The 19,963-nt window shown below is 39.2% G+C and overlaps 1 long non-coding RNA gene across 1 annotated transcript in view; it reads left to right on the top strand.

Annotated features, from left to right (window-relative positions):
• Positions 1-12,370, top strand: part of LOC135252044 (uncharacterized) — a 39,101-nt gene extending 26,731 nt beyond the window's left edge. Inside the window, exons 3-4 of the long non-coding RNA XR_010329280.1 lie at positions 10,836-10,957; positions 11,449-12,370. This is a non-coding gene — a long non-coding RNA (uncharacterized LOC135252044). The remainder of the gene's footprint in view (positions 1-10,835; positions 10,958-11,448) is intronic.
• The last annotated feature ends 7,593 nt before the right edge of the window (positions 12,371-19,963 follow it).

The following is a 19,963-nucleotide window of genomic DNA, read 5'->3' as shown; positions in this document are numbered from 1 at the left end:
TTGCCGGTGCTAAAAAAAGCAGAGAATAATAGTCTTATCAATACAGCGTGTTCCTATTTGTACACCTGCCATGGAAAAAGATTTACTCGCGAATTTCGTTTCAGGCAGGAGTGCTTCCTTGCCATGGACGGCTTCGCGTGTCATATGAGAAGTATTGTTCAGATCGCGATAACCTCTATTGTATATCAGGCGGGAAATCCTCCTTTATCATGGGGCCAGAGGGTGGTGGTGTTCGCCGCGGCCGTCCCCAGATCCCACTCAGGATGGGCGGAACAAAAGATCAGAGATAAAAGCCGAGACTGCCAGAGAAGTAATATTTCCTCTGACACCCCTAATATAATGGCTCGGATCCTGGCGGTGATAGATTTCACTTTGACGGTGCGGGGAGGAAATTTCCACACTATCAGAATTCCATCTGTAAGTATAAACAGCGGCGGGTTGGGTCGGCACCTAGTTTATTTGTTTCGCGTTTGTTCTCCATCCCCGGTGGGTAATGGTTTGCTGAGAAGTGTCATTGACTAAAACAGACAAACATTTAAGCAGAGAGGTGCTCTGACTGTAAAACAGTCTCTGAGCCCGCGCTATCGATTTCTTGTCGCGGGTACACAAACAGAGAAGCAGGGTAGAGTACCATCTTTATCTCTCCTTCCCATCGCCATCCTGACCGATAAGGCGGCGGCGGTGCGGCTCTCTCTCTCTCCGTCCGCGGGCAGCCGCTAAACCCGCGGCGGTCGTCTCCTGCGGGCCCAGCCTCTCTGAGGGCTCTGCATGCCCTGCGCTTAACACACTCCCCGATCGTATCTCGTCTCGGCTAACGGCGACTCCAACAAAACCCAATTCAGAAGGACATTCGGTATTTGAAAATGTCAACTTTAGTATTAAAAAAAAAGAAAAATTTTAAGTAAGGTTCCGGGGTCTTGGAAGTTTTCTAATTAAAGGTCAACCGCTGTGGTAAAGCTGCTTTATCCAGAGCCATCGCAAAAAAAGGGCAAAAACTCCAAATGAAACAAAAGAAATAGGATGAGGGTGAAATAAAAAGCTTTTCATATTGGAACAAGTAAAAGGAGGAATGGAGTTTTAATGACAGGTCTTAGCTGTGCTGTGTACATAAAGCTGTGGGGCATGACAGCTTCGCTCTCATCACCAGGATCTGACAGATAATCTAGGGGAACTGTCCCTGCACACAAAAATGGACACTTTCAATTCAGGTCAAATGAAATGAATCTGTGGTTCAGAGATGCTTTTGCGAAATAAATGCTGCAACTGTCACATAGCTAGTGATTTTCTTCCTGTGTAATCTTTTTTATATACAAGAAACACAAAAGCAATGACATGCTTTATATGAACAGATTCATTGCATTTTCCCCCAAACCTGGGTGTGGAAAAATATGAGCTTTATGCATGTGACTAACAATGATGTTCTCCACTTCTATAAGTCAGCCAGAGTGGCTACTAAGTGATTGTAATCTAATGTGTTACTGATGTAGTAAACTGTGTAAAAAAATAAATTACTCTTCCTGTGACATAATATACATTACTTATACTGATGATCACAAAAAGACTATCATCTATGAAAATAAAAGCGTTGTTAACCAAATTTGAGTTTTCGACCAGTACAATTTCAAGGGGCACAAATTCTGATTTTTCTATCGCTATTGAAAGTAAATACACATCAACAGCATTAAACATTTACAACAGTAATATAATACATTTGCTTTTAAAACCATCAGTAATTATAATTATAATTATCAAGTCTGATTTGAAATTAAATGTTCCCTGTGCTGAAATATGTAGAATGCTGTGCTGAATTGCCTTTAATCCAACAGCAAATAACAAAGAAATACTGACATTGATAACAAATCAGGGAATTTAGTTTTGACCTCATTACAATTTCCGCAGCGGAAAACCTTTCGGAAAGGATGAGAAAATACGAGTGACATTGATTGACACCCATCAAGGAAATCTCCTCGGAGCTTCGGTCCTGTCAGGAGGCTCAGGAAAACTGGCCCTGGGGAAGGACAACTCAATTTGGAAAACGGGGGCCGGCAGGAATTTGAATAAATGAATCACTCGCAAAATAAACAGTGTGAACAGACGTGTCCACTAATAACGGTGAGGGGAAACAGAGGGCTGGCCTCACTCAGAATAAAAAGGCAATTCAATTAGATGCGCCTTCACGGTCCAAGCAGTGATCTACCGTGATTCGCTGAGTTTTTTGTAGTGCATGCGCTCATGAAAAAGCATCGATTTTTCTCTAGTTTGTGTTCTAGCCTTTATCGTGCATCGTGCTTAAAGCTGGTGTTATATATCATTAATAGAGAAATGTACTTCTTTAAGTGTGTTCTTTAAATTTCCAAATAGAACTCTTATCATTTACATTCTCTAATGTGACAAGACAACAAAGAATACTGCTGTTTTAGTCACCATTAAAGCGAAAGCTCTAACCATGCCGGTTAATCACGGAAAGTAGATGGAAATTAGTTCACACCAATGAACAGTATAATATAAAGTAAGGTCACAGTATATGGTGAGAGTTTCCCCTTACTCCTGCTCCTTTGTAGTTTACCAGCTACCACTGCACTTATAAAAGATATCATTAAACCTGACTGCACATCTTGTTGGAGCTGAAAGCTTTTGCTGAATCTAAAGAGATTTTTTTTAGGTCATTAATTAACTGAAACAAACTCTCGGGACAGTGTTTACTTAATGTTATTACACCACGCTCATACCAACTCAGTAGCCCTTTAGGAGGCATTCATATATGCTTTGTCAATAATAATGTGTCCAATCACTTTCACAAGGTTGTATATTGCCATGGAAGTATCGAAGACACATTTTTAAGTATGCAGAACATAGAGAAACTAAAGCTGGAGGTTATATTCGAGCCAAAACCCCAAACAGGGCAATCCGACACAGTTTTACAGCTCATAAAATGTACATTAACATGACAATGCAGACACATACTAATGCCTGAATAAATAACAAATCACTTTGGTGTAGTTTTGTATTGCAGCCCGGTAGGTGATTTCATTCTCCAGAGAAAAAGTGAATTACCCAGTAAAAAATAACTCATTAAAATACAGCAGCAAGCAGCAGTTTCCGGGGTCAAAGCAATATCCATGCCCTAAGCCTATTACAAGCACGCCCACAGCTACCAAAACTTCGTTGGCTCTACATTCAGCCATATTTTCGCATCTACTCTCTGTATAATACGTCTGTGGAGCTTGGTCTAAAGATGTCAGCCAAATTATGCGCAAATCAGTAAAAGTTTGTAGGAAGAGAAACTGTGCATTGGATTTTCTGCCAATTCAAAATGGTGGAAAATCCAGTATTGTTGACCTGATGTGTCCTTTAAACTTAAAGGCCACATCAGGTCTGTATATTTATGGTTATCTCCAGTCCACTGGCCCTGAGGCCACTGTGAAGAGGTGTTCTGCTGACATTCTCTAGGGCAAATGGGGTAGGAGTATTGATTGTTTAAATGTTGCACATTCAGTATACAGGAATAGAGCCAGCATGTGGCCAATTCTCACCAAATTGAGTAAAGTTGTAACTAAACATACAATACATCAATGCGGAAAATTACATGTTAAACTAGGGCGGTAAGCCAGACCGGAGAAAGGAGGAAGACGAGTTTATCAAAATTAGGGTCAATTCAAGATGAAAGCACCTAACAGTTGACTTACTGTACCTTTGTTCAATATGAGGAGATATGTCACTGTAGCAAGATTTAAATCTCTGCAGAGAGATTTCCTGTGAATATTTGAAAAAAAAATATATATATATATATATATATATTTGAAGCATTGTGTCTTCAACCATGTGTCTTTATTGGGCTGATGCTCTATAGCCCGAGTCTATATATAGATGTGCATATAAATGCACTACATTTATATAAAATTGTTTAGGATATACATTTTGCGAACGCTATGCCCACTGAAATTTCACTGGCTTTTCTGTACAACTGTTTTGTGGAATTTAGTCTATAGATGGCATACCAAATGTCATGTGAATTAATCGGTTTTCAGGATGAGGAGCTTTCAAGTTTTTTTCAGAAAATTCAAAAAGGTGGAAAATCTAATGCTGCAGAAGTTACGGATCCTTGAGGCAAATGTGTTCCTCATGAGAGAGAAACCAACAATATGTCCCAAATTAAGTAACTCTTGGCCAAGTGTGGTATTGGGGCCAGGGCTCGTAAATATAAAAAATGTGCCATGTGCATTATAGCACCAACAGATTAAGATTAAGATTCCAACCTGTGCTACATTTAAACTGAGGCAAGATGTTATTCAAACAAGCCTACCAAATTTGGTAAGCTTCTGGTCTGCAAGCTAGAAGGTATTAGCAGCCAATGATTTAAAAAAAATCCTACATGAAACAACAGGTTTCCAGCAGATTCACTGCTTGGACCCCAAATAAAAAGGAGGACAAATTATAAAATCACATTTATGCACTTGTAAAGAGATGTGGTTTATATGAATCAAATTTGACAAAAGTCAAAGAACACCATTATTAATGTACTGCCAATAATTATGAATCTCAAAACGAAGATTTGCTTTTAAAACTGATATAAACATATTTATAAAACGGGTAGATCAAATCAAGCAATCTGATTGGTTCATAGCCGTGGTATATTAACCATATACCACGGCTATGACGCCTAATTCCTTTGCAAAATTCAGTATCACTCCGCGTCTGAGAAAAAAAAAAACGTTTAATTTGAATTGGAGTGTGTCTATTACTTTCATATTGCCATACTTGGCGACCGTTTTATAAAAGCAATAGCTCATTTCAGGCTAAGGGGCTGTCGGCCCTCCGCATTGCGTTGGGCCGAACAACACCCCTTAGCTGTGATATAATTGGGATGGCAGGTATGCCATCCCGCCAAGTTACGCCTTGGCGGGGGCATGCCCCCATACCTATACAGCACCGAGAGTTTGGCACTTTTCAGGGTTCCCCACAGAAATAACCACAACAGCCACAGACACTCAGCCCTTAAAAACATTAAATTCTGTACATTCTGACCCCATTTCAACAAACAGAACTCATAAACAACTTCACATGTCCACACAATAAAGCCCCAAACTAAGGGGATTTTGCGTTTTCTCCTTCTTCTTCTCTTTCTTCTTCTCATTCTTATTTTTCCTGCCGCCTTTCCCACTAACAACATGTCTCCCCATTGGACATTTCACTGACACCAGCCAAATCTTCACCTACACGACCCAATCAAAAACGCGCATACACACGCAAAATACCGATACCTTTCTACTCTGAAACATTTGTGGGTTAAATAGCTAGTCCGCCTGTGGCCTAGTGGGCAAGGTTACAGTCTTGAGAACACGGGCTCATAGGTTCAAGCCCAGCTTGGAACACGTTTCTTTAACCTGCTTCAACCCTCACTAATAATTGTCTACTACTTATCAATTATTGCTTTTGCACCATATCTACCTGCCGTTCACCGTTCAGTTATTAACCAGCTACAATATTGCTAAGCCATATGGATTCAACGGGAGCTAATCTGTGTTTACTGGCCTGTGATCTTTAAAACCACCGGCAGGTTTGCTAATGATATTTCACGCATTGCATAGCTATGGCATGGTGCTGCACTAACGAAGTCACAGACTGGTAAACCTCCGGTTTAAGGCTTGAATCACGACTCGCCCTCAGGCAGACCATTTCCTCTTTTATACAAACGTTTTCTTACGGTTATATTTCCTTTACCAAAACTCACTCACGGCCACCCATATGCATTTCATGACGGCAAATGTATTCCTTTTATTAAAAAGTTACACCAGTTCACCGCTGTGCCATTTCTACGAACTATATTTCTTCACTTGGCTACCGTACAAAACCTTCTTATCAGCAAACGCCACGTTTGTACATTCATGTTACCTCGCCCTGTTCTCTATCTAGCCACATAGGCTACAAACAACTACGTATGTATGTTCTGCAACTCCGCAGTCTAAACAGCTAGTCTGCCCGTGGCCTAGTGGGCAAGGTTACAGTCTTGGGAACATGGGGTCTTAGGTTCAAACCCAGCTAGGAACACGTTTCCTTAACCTGCTTCGACCCTCACTAATTATTGTCTACTACTTATCAATTATTGCTTTTGCACCATATCTACCCGCCGTTCACCGTTCAGTTATTAACCGGCTACAATATTGCTAAGCCATATGCATTATGACTTACCGTCTGTACGTTCAGTTATTAACCGGCTACAATATTGCTAAGCCATATGGATTCAACGGGAGCTCTTCTGTGCTTACTGGCCTGTGTTCTTTTTTAAAACCACCGGCAGGTTTGCTAATGATATTTCACTCACTGCATAGCTACGGCATGGTGCTGCACTAACGAAGTCACGGGCTGGTAAACCTCCGGTTGAAAGCTTGAATCCCGACTCGCCCTCAGGCAGATCATTTCCTCTTTTACACTAACATTTTCTTACGCTTACATTTGCTTTACCAAAACTCACTCACGGCCACCCATATGCATTTCATGACGCAAATGTATTCCTTTTATTAAAAGTTACACCAGTTCACCACTGTGCCATTTCCACTAACTATATTTCTTCACTTGGCTACCGTACAAAACCTTCATATCAGCAAACGCCACGTTTCTACATTCATGTTACCTCGCCCTGTTCTCTATCTAGCCACATAGGCTACAAACAATTACTACGTCTGTACGTTCTGCAACTCCGCATTAAAACATTACATTTAAAATCATGATTCACTCATAAGTATAACTACTAGCACTGAACATGAGAAAAACACATTTGTGCGATAGATTGCACACGTTATTTAACCCTCCACTTCAACAACGAACATTAAATACAGACTGTTATATGTACCGTTTGATAAGGAAACTAAGCTCGCTCATGGTCACTTCATTTACTTCGCACTATAGTCTGTGATCATGTCAACCTTCACCTACATGCCCATTCTGCTAAAAAAAACCATGTTGTTTCAACTACGCAATTTCATCATTTCGCCTAATTTATCTCACACTTGTTATTTTCTCATATGCAAAGCCTGCTGGGACATATGCGTCTGCTCCTATTCTCCACTATCAACTTTTCCGGTTCTAGCTTAACAAAACAGCAAAGAGGATTCCTACCTGCAGATAAGCCTATCAAAATGCCTTATAAACCTTACAAACACTAAAAGTGCATCTTCACGAAATAACAGACAACGGAGCAGGACAGAAGGGTACACAAGTTGCGACCTAGGCAGCTCTAATTCTACGGGCTTGCTGATTCTTTTGTCAATCAAGGCTCGTTGGATGCCCGTCAAATCCGTGAGTAACCTACATAGCTACACCCTGCCATATTTAACCTTTTCTGATGCGTTTACAATTACGCCACCGCACCATTTGTCACAGCCACTGTTTTACATATATAGCAAACCGAAACTGCTAAACGTACACGCTCTTCAGACTGTACAAATTCACACAATGATAGCCATAATTCACAACCGTTTCTTACAGGGTCACTTCGCATTTCTCACTCTCGTAATAAAACGCTTTGCAAAAAGAAATGATATCTCATAAAAAACACGTTTTCAACGTACAAAATGCCAAGTTACTCAAAAGTATTGATATCAAAATGACGCCAAGTTACGGTACTACAAACAATATAGGCTATCTTGCCTCACCGAAATTTAATAACATGTATTCCAAAGCAATGCTACCCAGTATTTCCTCAATTCTTTAAAGTCACTTGGCCCTGTGTTTTGTAACCTTACCATATTACAATGTCATGCAAACGTTGTGTCAGATCAAAGTGTCAAATATTTCGTACGCCTCATGGAACACATGGAAATTCATGTAGAAAACTGCTGGTCAGTCACTACAGGAAGCATATTTCTCCAGAAAACATATGTTTATACTTGCTTCTGAACTGAATTTGACTAAATGTACAAGTGATTGTATATTTGCAACATACAATAAATACATGTAAAATACATATTGTACATACATACATAGAGAACTTCTTTATCCCCATGGGGACATTTCTCTCGCAGCATGTTACATTCACATTTACGAACAGACATTTATACCAAGAAACATACAATCATTCACACAACAGAAAGGCTGGCCACCAAAATACATACATACCAATACAAATTGGACATATAGATGCCTATTCAATCAATCATGACTGTGAGAAAGCCATCCACACATATGTTTGGCCTGTCCATGTACTGCACACTTATATACACACAGGGCCAAGTGACTTTAAAGAATTGAGGAAATACTGGGTAGCATTGCTTTGGAATACATGTTATTACATTTCGGTGAGGCAAGATAGCCTATATTGTTTGTAGTACCGTAACTTGGCGTCATTTTGATATCAATACTTTTGAGTAACTTGGCATTTTTGTACGTTGAAAACGTGTTTTTTATGAGATAACCATATACCATGGCCTGTCGTGAGCTATTGCTTAAATATTTTACTGCATACAACTTTTCATTTTCATTGATAGAACACACTGCATTTTACAAAAATGAATTCAGACCTTTTCTTCAGAAAAATAAAACATTATAAACTGCAGAACGTATGCAGATAATTAGAAAAACTGATCAAAAATAGCATTTGATTAAAATAAGGATAAGGCCAACAGTAAACGGATCCCATGATGAGGTCATAGGCCTCAGACACTCTAATGGTTCAAAAGCCGCTTATCATGGCTGCTCTTCATATGAATAACAGGTCTAATAAGGCATGCTGACAGAAACGGCTTCAGTGCCTGCCTGTCACTAACTCACTTTTCACCACAATGCTATTTATTTGGGTCTGCAGAGGGAGGATTACCATTAATCGCATTCATGAGGCTCCAGCTACAGAGTAGGAGTGACCTTGACTTCATACCTCAATGTGCTTATGCACACCCCCAAGACAACCAATATCAAAGGGGGCACACTCCAGAGAGATCAAACTTCTTTGGACTGGAGGGAACACAACCTTTGAAAAGCAGTGCTTCAGCCCGTGGAGTGCACAGTGTGTGTGCAAAGGTGTAAGTGGTTGAGTTGGAACACTTGCACAATATGTTTGAGACTTTGAAAGGGACAGGAACATTTTAAAAAATTTGAATTTGTCACATGCTTATATAGTGTTAACTGTTTCGTCTTGGTGAGTCACTTCGTGGATATAATCTTTAGATTAATAACCAGTAATCAAGTCAGCGGAAACAGGGTTCCAGTTAGAACAGTCATTCATTTTTTTGGATACATGTTATGTAAATTTTGAGGTTGATCAAAATCACTGGCTATATTGACTGTTGCTGATCCTGATAATTTCCAGTTTTACATTACAGCACAAACTGCCTAAGTTTCCACAGTCACGGAAGAAGGAGAGCACAGTAATATATGTACAAATTGATATATGTACAGTATGCTCCATAATGTTTGGGACAAGGTCATATTTTTTCTTGAATTGGCCCTGGACTCCACTCCACAAATTTAGATTTGTAATCAAACAATTCACATGTGGTGAAAGTGCAGATTCTCAGCTTTCATGTAAGAGTTCTTATTATACATTTAGGATATTTATACATTTTGGTTTCACTATGTTTCACCACCCCCCCCCCTTTTTTTTTTGAGGGACTATGATGTTTGGGACAAATAGCTTCACTGGTGTTTTTAGTGAAGATATAAGAGAGCTTTCAGGATTTAGACTTGATACTAGGCTTTTGATTGCTCTTGGGGTCTGTTACTGCCTGCCATTTCTCAACAAAAGGGCCAGAGTTGTGCCAATGAAAGTCAAGGAAGCCATTATGAGGTCGAGAAATAGAAGAAAAAAAACATAGGCATAGGCCAAACCGTAGGCTTATCAAAATCAACAGTTTGGAGCATCCTGAAATAAGGGAGAGTCTGGTAGGCCAAGGAAGACTTCTACAGTTGATGACCAAAGAATTCTCACCATCATGAAGAAATACCCAGGTTTCAACTACCCTTTTAAAAGTTTTTTAAAACCACAGGTGTCCAAATACTTTTTTCCTGACACACACACACACACACACACACACACACAAAATGGTACTGCAGCCTTGATTTTCCCGTAGGTTCCAGTAGACATGTCCACTCCATTGAGAGTCCATGAAACCTATACCTAAATTTGGTGATCAATTCTGTCATCTTATTGGTCAATCATGCCTGTCATAATGGTAGCTTCTGGCTGAAACCACTAAGTCATTTTTAAAGTATTTTAAGTATCCCTCCACATGTACTTTAAAAGCTTTAGATTGTAGATTGCGAGAGTTGCCTTTTCAGACGTTGGTCAATAATAGATAAATACATGTTGACTCATGCTTGCTGTGGTGGTCCCAGGATATAAAGGAGCCTAGGCATGGCATCCATCCATCCATCATCTATACCCACTTACCTGGTCAGGGTCACCAGGAGTGTGCATTGGGCAAGAAGCAGAAGAAGCAGGAATACACCCTGGACAGGTCAGCAATCTATCACAGGGCACACACACCATGCACTCACCATTCACTCACATACTCATACCTATGAGCGATTCAGAGTACCAAATTAGCCTACCTCCATGTCTTTGGACTGTGGGAGGAAACCGGACGTACCTGGAGGAAACCCACACGGACACAGGGAGAACATGTACACTCCACACGGAAAGGCCCAGGCTGGACTCAAACCCAGGGCTTTCTTGCTGTGAGACAACAGCGCGCCACCATCTAGGCACGATTTCTTTGTGAAACTCGTTATCTTTTGCATGAGGTCCCGGAAGCAGTCGTCTGTAAAATGGGCATTACAAACACAGATTCCCAGATATATTCACGAGATTTTTTATAAACTAATTCCAACCATTTTTGTTTTAGAACGAGATCATTGGGTAACGAGTGGAACGTTCCTACCTCGAGACTGCATCCTACAACTGTGCAGTCAGCCATCCTCAACAGACGAACGGTCACTACAATGTCACTAATCGGGTTTCTATGCGGTAAGGTTTCAGTTTACCACATCGCTCTCCTGTAATTTGCATACAGCCTTACAGCACTTACCGCACATTTGCATATGCAGTATGCAGAGTCATTAAAGTACTGACCATCTGGGAGGTACACAGGCTTTTCATTAATATGTATGTGTATATATATATATATATATATATATATATATATATATATATATATATTCTGTATATATACAGACTTCACTGAAGGGTGTTGAAATTCTTTAAACAAAATGTTTCATGATCAAAGCTGTTAACACGCAGTGTTTATTTCCTTTTTTATTCAGATGTGCAACTGCCTTGGCTATATAGAAAAACCTACTGTTTATATTGAGTCAGTCACACTGGGTGATGTCATCCAATAATTTACTTTCATCTTACACTGCAGTGGGTACACATGTTTCCCTGCCAAATCTGTGCAATAACTGAGGTGCTTTCATTTATCATAGTACATTCATAAATAATCTTGTTTGTCTTTTCAGTGTGACTCCACAGAAAAGAACCCTGCCATTGCACATCGCTATAGTAGGGTTACATTTTCTTTTTTTTAAATGCAGCAGCATTAATATGCAAACTCCACTGCCAATTCAGAAGAGTGTAAACATCCACATTTCTGCATCTTTTCACACCGCAGAGTACAGCTAAGCTAACATGGAGTGGAGTCGGAGGAAGACCATTAATTTGCGGCTTTAACCATGCTGTCCATGGGTGCTCGATTGACCAGTGGGGGTTATTAGATAGTGATGAAGTGCAGATCCCTAACCAAATGAACCCTCCCATACCCTGGGAAACACAAACACCATTTCAGATAATAACAGAAACATAAAGTGTAAATTAAGGTATTTTGATTGTTTAACAAGTGCAGTGCTATTGTTCACAAAGTGTCTCTACCAAAGTCATGGAAAGAGGAAAGTTTAGAGAAAGAAAGGAACTGGAATTATGCCACCTCATGCGTGAAACATGGTGGAGTAGTATTACCGTTTGGACATGTATGGCTACCAACTGGAACTGGCTCACTTGTCTTTAATGGGGATAAATGCAGGATCACGTTCCCAAACATACTGCTTATTCAGCCAAGGAGTTTTTCAGGGCCAGACACCCCTCCTGAATTCTAGTGAACATGTATTTCACTTGGTGAAGACAAAGCTGAAGGCAAAACGGCCCAGAAACAAACAGGAACTGAAGACTGCAGTAGAGATCTGGCAGAGCATCCCCATGGAATATATCTAGCGCCTGGTGATGTTTAAGAGTTGCAGACTTCAGACAGTCATGGAATGCAAAGGATTTGCAACCAAGTAAAAAAAAAACTTTGTTACTTTATTTCAGATTATGTTAATTTGTCCAATTAAATGGGGGGACTATGTACATATAAAAAGGGCTGTAATTCCTACAGCACGCAGATCACAACATATGGATGTACAGTAAATATGCTTAAATTAAAGCTGACTGTCTGTACCCTCATATTCATTATTTTATTTCAATTCCAATGTGCTGGAGTAGAGAGCCAAAACAACAAAAATGGTGTTACGGTCCCAGAACTTTTGTGTTAACTTTGTGTGTGTGTGTGTCTGTGCGTAAGTATGTATGTATCTATGTATGTGTGTGTGCACGTGTGTGTATGTGTGTGTGTGTCCAGTTATTCCTGCAATGGTAAATTTAGACAAATTTCCATTTCAGTACATAGATCACCAATATTAGCTCAACAAACTGTGAAGGAAAAATTCGACAAATTTAACAGACCCTACAGCTGGTCGGACAAATTGTCCTCACCCTACCCCTGGCAAAATGCCTTTTTCACCCTAAAGCGACAAATCACAGTTATATTAATGACAGACTCCATTTAGACACATCCAGGTCATAGATAACAGCCTGGCCTTATGGCAAGCACCTTTAATGACTAAGCCACTTATAAGATCCTTAACTTGATGAAGGAACTCAAAATACCTTATACTGACTCAGCCACTCTGAAGGCCTTTATTGACTTAATTTCCTGTGTTTTGGGAAATGAGGGTAGAGTGTGATACGGGTTGATGAGGGTATGCTTAGGTCACCGGAGCTCTAGCTAATATGTTTCTTCATACGTGATTGGCCGCAGACTACATTCTGAAAAACCCTCAATGAGAGGCAGCTTAACAGTATGTCAGCATGTCTAGATTTCTTTCATTGTTGACGTATATGTATATAATAGGTTCTGTGTTTGTTTCATTCACTTTCCCCACATTCTCAGCATGAAATATTGATGTTGATTGTCCAACAGGAATTATTCAATTATTGGAATTCTGCCTAGATTCCAAATAGTTAAATTAGTACACAGAGGCCAAGTGGAATTCATCTCCATCCTGAATATGTTATGGATGATAAACTACATGTTCAGAATTTAACCTAATTGAACTGGGTTAAAGGTACTGTGAGAATACTAAATTACATTTTTTTTATTTGCAGTAATCAAAATTGAATTAACCCATTCAAAATAATGTATTAAGCTTATGCATTGTTTGTATGGCACAATGCTTGTACACTGTTTGTACTGCCTCCTAATAGCAACTTAATTCCTTTGTTTATTGATGTGCTCAGTTGTGCTATGCCACGTTCCTGCAGGTTCCACGCTCTTGTGTGGCACAAATTACTAATCGGACTCGTTCTTCTCTTGAGCCACCCCATATATTCTGCAGTGTGTCTGGGTCCTATCAATTTATGGCACTCAGAGGAAAGCGTCTGATGACTAGAGAGAAAGCTCAGCCCATCTCTTGGTGCCTTTCTGCAGCGCAAGCACACCCTGTCAGATGCATTGATCACCAAATTTACATTATTTATGAGGGAACATTTCAAACCCGCTCTTAATTTGCTTTCTTTTTTGGGAAAAAAATTCCACGAAATGCACTTGCGAACGAGACCGCTGCGTTTTCTGTGCAGGCGTATCAGAGGAACAATGAAGATCAGAGGGAGACGTGGTGCGAGCTACGCTTCCCATTTTAGCCTTATTCTTCAGCGATTGATTAAGTTAAATTGGCATTGTGTTCATCAGGGCTGTTAGTCACACAGGCAGACCAGTCTTGACCTCACCTAATTTACAACACTTACTGCACTTTGGTTTCCTAGGTTACTTTCTTCGTCCAATCGCAGGCATACTATTTATTGTTTTCCTGCAGCATCCCTCAGATTATTGCTAAAACAGATTCAATTAGAGCACTGGGATAGATCCATTCAAAACAGCCCTAGGTGCCACAACAACAAAGAAACAGCTAAATTAAGTTTGTGTGCATCTGCACATTACTCACTCATCACCAACAGTACACCATGCTCCTCGTTTACACCAATGCCGTCTCGTTGTAGCTGTTAGATGTGTGCTGTTGAGGAGTATTTTTTATGATGCCATGGTATCTGAACATTACTGCTTTGTTCTTGTCATGCCTTGAGTACAAACATGATGAATACACCCTGACTGCTCACATATGATTTTAGGAGCCAACATCCCAGTAGTTATGTCTATTGTAAACAGGAACAGGAGGACACCAAATCAGAAAAACTTAGGTAAAGCTATTTCTATTTATTTTATTAGCTTGTGAATTTACAGATTGTAACTCAAAATGTGAAAGGGTTCTGTCAATACACAGTAAAATGTCCAATGTTGATTCAACTTTAACAGGAATGTGGGACCAAATGTTATCTGTTAAGAGTTGAATTAACACTGGACATTTACTGTGTAGATACATGCAGACTACTTTTGGTTGCCACCATGTATGACATATTGTTTAATTGATTCCTAATTATTACTTTCTAAAGCCACATTTTTGCTCCCAAACTGGCATGACCCTCAAATGTTGCCTGTAATTCTAAACAAACTTATATACAAATGTCCAATGTTGATTCAACTTTAACAGGAATGTGGGACCAAATGTTATCTGTTAAGAGTTGAATTAACACTGGACATTTACTGTGTAGATACATGCAGACACTTTGGTGCCACATGTAGGCTAAGACATATTGTTTAATTGATTCCTAATTATTACTTTCTAAAGCCACATTTTTGCTCCCAAACTGGCATGACCCTCAAATGTTGCCTGTAATTTTAAACAAACTTATATACAAATTCATATACAACTTCAAATCAACATCGCATTCTTTATCTAACACACACTTACAGAGCCTTACAGAAATATAAAGATAAAAATAATGGTTAGAAAAATAATGGTTTGATGTTTATGGGAAATTATTTCACTTATGAAGTTCATACAGCTTCAGAGCAAATATAAGATCATGAACATTAATCTTGTTGGTGATAATATACTGTAAACTTATCAAAACTGGTTCTCACTATTACCCATGAGAACTGGTAACCTGGGCAGAGAAAACAAGCAATATGGAAGAAATGTACCTTCTCTCTACGCAGCCACAAAATATGCAGAAATATATTTTTTTCCATATTAAATACAAAATGGGTGATTTACATGTAAATACGCTAAATTATTAAGCTACACAATCAGTCATGTATAATGGAATCATGACCTTAAAGATAATGCAGTTTTCTGATGGCACTCTATTTTTGTTGATCTTGTTTCCACTTTTATATATTAAATACATCATGCAGTACATACCCTGCAAGCCCATGTATAGAAAATAAGTGAAAAGTTACAATTAAAATAAGTGCTGTTTACTGATGATTTCATTTGCATGGAAAACATATATGTCTTTCTAATGTTAAGAGGAGAAAAAATATTGCAATGTTACAATTTGGCTGGAAAACTACAGATAGGATGGATTGCTGAGGGTTCACTCAGCTTTGAACTTCTGCATAGTCCTTTGAGAGGTAAACCAATTTACTTAAGAGGGACACAAATCAGAGATGTCACACTGTAAAAAGATGAATACTGTACCTCAATGCACAGTAACACATTATATAAACACGATAAAATTATTACTTTTTCTCCAAATCACACTCTAGTTTTGTCTGTTTTCAGGAACTTGCTCAGGAGGATGCACTCATCCATGCTCATATGTAAATACAAATGCTTACAAGCTCATCTGCAAATCCAAATCTTTACAGGCTGATCTGCAAATACAAAAGTTTGCAGGCTCATCTGTGAATCTAAATGCCTCCAAACGCATGAAGAAAATGTATTGATTCAGTTAGGCCATGCTGCAATGTCTTCAACATTTTTAAAACACCAAATAAACACGAAAAGTTAGGTCACATAAGCAGCTGTGTAAAAATCAGGCCAGTGCACAGATCATGAATAACAGGATTTTATTTGCACATAAAATTTAACCAATAGTCAGATACTGTGCCTTGCTTTTATCTAAAGCACAAGTCTTGAATTATTCTCAAATATGCACAGTAAAAATGAGGGTTGAACAAATAAGAAATTTCCTATCCATTCAAATCCTGGTTTAAGTCAGAGAATCAGCAAATGTTTTCAAAAGGAAATCTGCAATTATGCCGATGGCACCATAGGACAGATTTTGCCCAGTGCATGCCCTTAAATAATGTCCCCTGCTCTAAGTCACGCACTGAAATAATCAGTCCGTCCTTAAGCAGAGTTGGCAGGATGATTTATCCCCACTTTCCGGGCTAGATTGGGCTTCTGGTGTATTTAACGCATTGTGTCCCATGGAGAAAACGATGCAAAAGGGAGGAGGGGAATCGTACTGTTCAGCTGCTCTGCCCTAAATTAATTTTCATATGTGACAAATCAAATATACTTCATAGGGAGCCCTGACTACGTGAAATCGGAAATTTATGACACATTAACCCTAGCCTTTGGTGTATTTTCACTGGGTAGAGGGTTTGCGGGGGATGGGGTGTGCGTGCGTGCGTGTGTGTGTGTGTGTGTGAGAGCCTAGGTTCTGGGGACCTTGCGAGTCAGTGTGGGGTGTGAGGGCTGGGTTTCCGGAGTGTGTGAAATTGTGCTAGTAAACCATGAAATTAAATATTAATATTCTAAAGTGCCTAGTAAACAGGTCAGAAGCAAGCCATAATTATGTGGGGAAAAAACATATCTGTTACCTAAGTGTACACGTTTCATTTCAGATTGCTATACCCCTTTGCGTTTGGTGAATGTATACAGAGGGAGATCGACAGATGGTGGAGAGCGTGGGGTGCAGAGGCTGAGAGTGGGGTGACCATTAAAAGCCCCGCTTTCAGAGTCAGATGCACTTGCTGTTCGGGTTCAGTCGCTTTAAATACAACATCAATTCCCCATACAGTGGTAGGACCGGAGCCCACCACTGCTATTTAATCAAAAGAGCAGTGATACGAGCTGCCCTTTAACATCTCTGCCTGTTAAAGGGAAATTGATGTCTATTAATATTTAATTCAGACAAGTGTTGAAAGTGTCACTCATTGATCTGCAGTTCCTATTAGCTCCAATTAAGTGAAGTGGTGGTCTGTGACTGATTCTGTTGATGTGAATTTCTGATGCAAAAAGCCGCGCAGAGGCTCGTGCTTGTCCCGTGCATAACCTTCAACCATTACCCGATGTATACATCGCAGACAAGCCATTTCTGTCAGCCTTTCTGTAAGCCGCACAAATGGAGGACCTACATTCAGGATTCTCACAGGCACACGCTCCCTCGAATAAGCCTTTCGTAAATACGGAGCCAGGACGCATACTGATTTGGTTGCCGTGTGTCCAGGCACAAGTGCGTCATAAATATGTAAATGCCTGGAGAGCTCGCAGAGAGGCACGAAGCACCATCATCATGGAGTGCAGCCCACCACCGGCCTCTATCTCAAACCCCATAATGAACACTGGCACTTACCTCCAGACCTGAAGTGGTCGCACTGGTGGTTAAAGAGAGGGAGAGAACACTCTGAAACGCAAACTTCTGCAGTTCTCCAAAAGCAACTTCGGCTAATAAGAGTAATACCTAATACACGTATTACAATTTTTCGCACAGATTCAGCACTTGAAAGTTGCAGTGAAAATGTTGCCCTGAAAAGTCCTATCATTTCTCATATGCCTCATTTCTTTTATTTCATTTTCTAAAACACACCCTTTCTTTTCTGGATTCCAGAGTTATTTACCCTCACCTGCTGAATGGAAAATTAATCATTTTGGCCCTGCTTGCTGATTGGCCCATTGCAGTGTTCCAGCCACATGCGTATTCAAAGTATACTACAACACAGCTATAACAAACATGGTTACGGCACATGGGAAGTGTAACGTCAAGGCAATATCTTCTACCAAATGTATAATAAAATAACATAACAGGCGTTTATGGCAACATGGATAGATTTATCATTACTTTTTATCTGTTTGGTACAACGTCCATTTCGTACTGGATTGAAATTGAAGTGTCAGACAAGAAGAAAGAGATGAGTCACTATGCATTGCTGCCTAGCAGCGACATTAACACATTACAAAAGAACAGGATTGGAATGAATACAAAACAAATCTTGGCTGCTGTGTGTTTGCACAACTGGCTCTCAGAAAAAAAATTGGAACTGAAAATCAAAAATGTCTTTAAGAATGTCCAACAGAAGAGCTAAGGCTGTACACAAAATGATATGATGTCTTGTAGGTGGTGCAGTTTTCTGAAATGAAATGGGTAATTTCATGAAGCCAGACTGTAGACAGTCAAAATAAGCCATGGCTAATGAACGTGACACATTCATTTGGAGCTTGGTATATTATTCTTGGACATATGCCAATAAAATTCAGTGACATCCACTATTTGAAGAGGACAAGAAAGCATTTTTGGTGTCGATTAATTTAGATCAACAGTAACGTTCGTTATTATCATCACTATCATTGCCTCTGAGGAAAAATAATGCAACATGTTTGCTAACTTAACTTTGTGGATTGTATTTTAGGTTTCTGTGAATTTATTTGCCAAACAATAGTGCTGACTGCTTGAGTGTTTGTACAAACTTTGGTCAGACAAACATTTGGCTAGTTGGCGAGCTATCTATTTTGTATTGTCCAAAAGTAATGTGAGGTGCATAATAAAGTCAGGGCCCTGTTTCATGTAAGTCACTTAAACAATCCATGATAATTTGCTCTTGTGCATCTTATTTGTATAATTATCTTATTAATTCAATTCGGGCTTAATCCATTTCATGAACATGAATTACGATTTGATTCATTAGTCCCGGATTGAATCATCTTGGATAAACTGTGCTCACCCACTCTGCTGTAATAGGAAGATTAATTTCATGCCAAAAACAGGATCGTACTCCTTATATAGACACAAAAGAAGGTGGCACTGACCTTTGTAAGTTCATGTAACACACACAAATTTGACAAAATAAATATTTTTTGAACGGTCATAATTTAAATTTAAAATTTTTTTTTTTTGTTGTAGATCACAAAATTATAGCAACACTGGAGACTGGCATTTTTTTTTTCACCTCTATGGATCAAGAACTCATCAAGAGAAAGCGATCCTAACTAGCAAATCAAACATCAGATCAGCCAAAATTAGAGAGGAGGCTTGACATATAATATAAATAGGAATATGCCAAAGTAACAAGACTTTCATTCATAGCTATCTGATAATGTCACCACACGTTAAATTATATTATTTTTTTAGCATGTGTGATAGCAGCTACAAAAGGAGCAGCAGGTCAAAGTAAAATATAAAAATGTATTACAAACTTCTACTGAAATAATACATTTTCAACTAGAGAAAGTACAAGTTAGTGGTTAACCTCACAAGACATTTGTAAACACTGATAATATTTATTTATTAGTAATTACGTAGGCTAAATACTACCAATGTGAAACCCTCTTGAAAATGATATCTGCATAGAAATCTTTCTTAATAGCGTTCACCCTTGCATGGCCAGGAAACCTGATGAACACACTGACATGCATTTTAAATTCAAGGTACACTTGATTGCTTCAAAGGCTAAATTGGGCTTTAGCCTAATGACATTATCTTTGGCTTCTATGACAGCCTATATGCAATTTTATTTAGTAATTTGTGTCTGCCTTGTTTTAATTTCCTAATTTTACTACTGTATTTATTGTATTTATTCTTATATCCTGTTAGTTG

The sequence above is a fragment of the Anguilla rostrata genome, chromosome 3 (assembly GCF_018555375.3).
Source record: "Anguilla rostrata isolate EN2019 chromosome 3, ASM1855537v3, whole genome shotgun sequence".
In the NCBI taxonomy this organism is placed as follows: Eukaryota; Metazoa; Chordata; class Actinopteri; order Anguilliformes; family Anguillidae; genus Anguilla; species Anguilla rostrata.
This window is presented reverse-complemented; position numbering and strand designations above follow the sequence as displayed.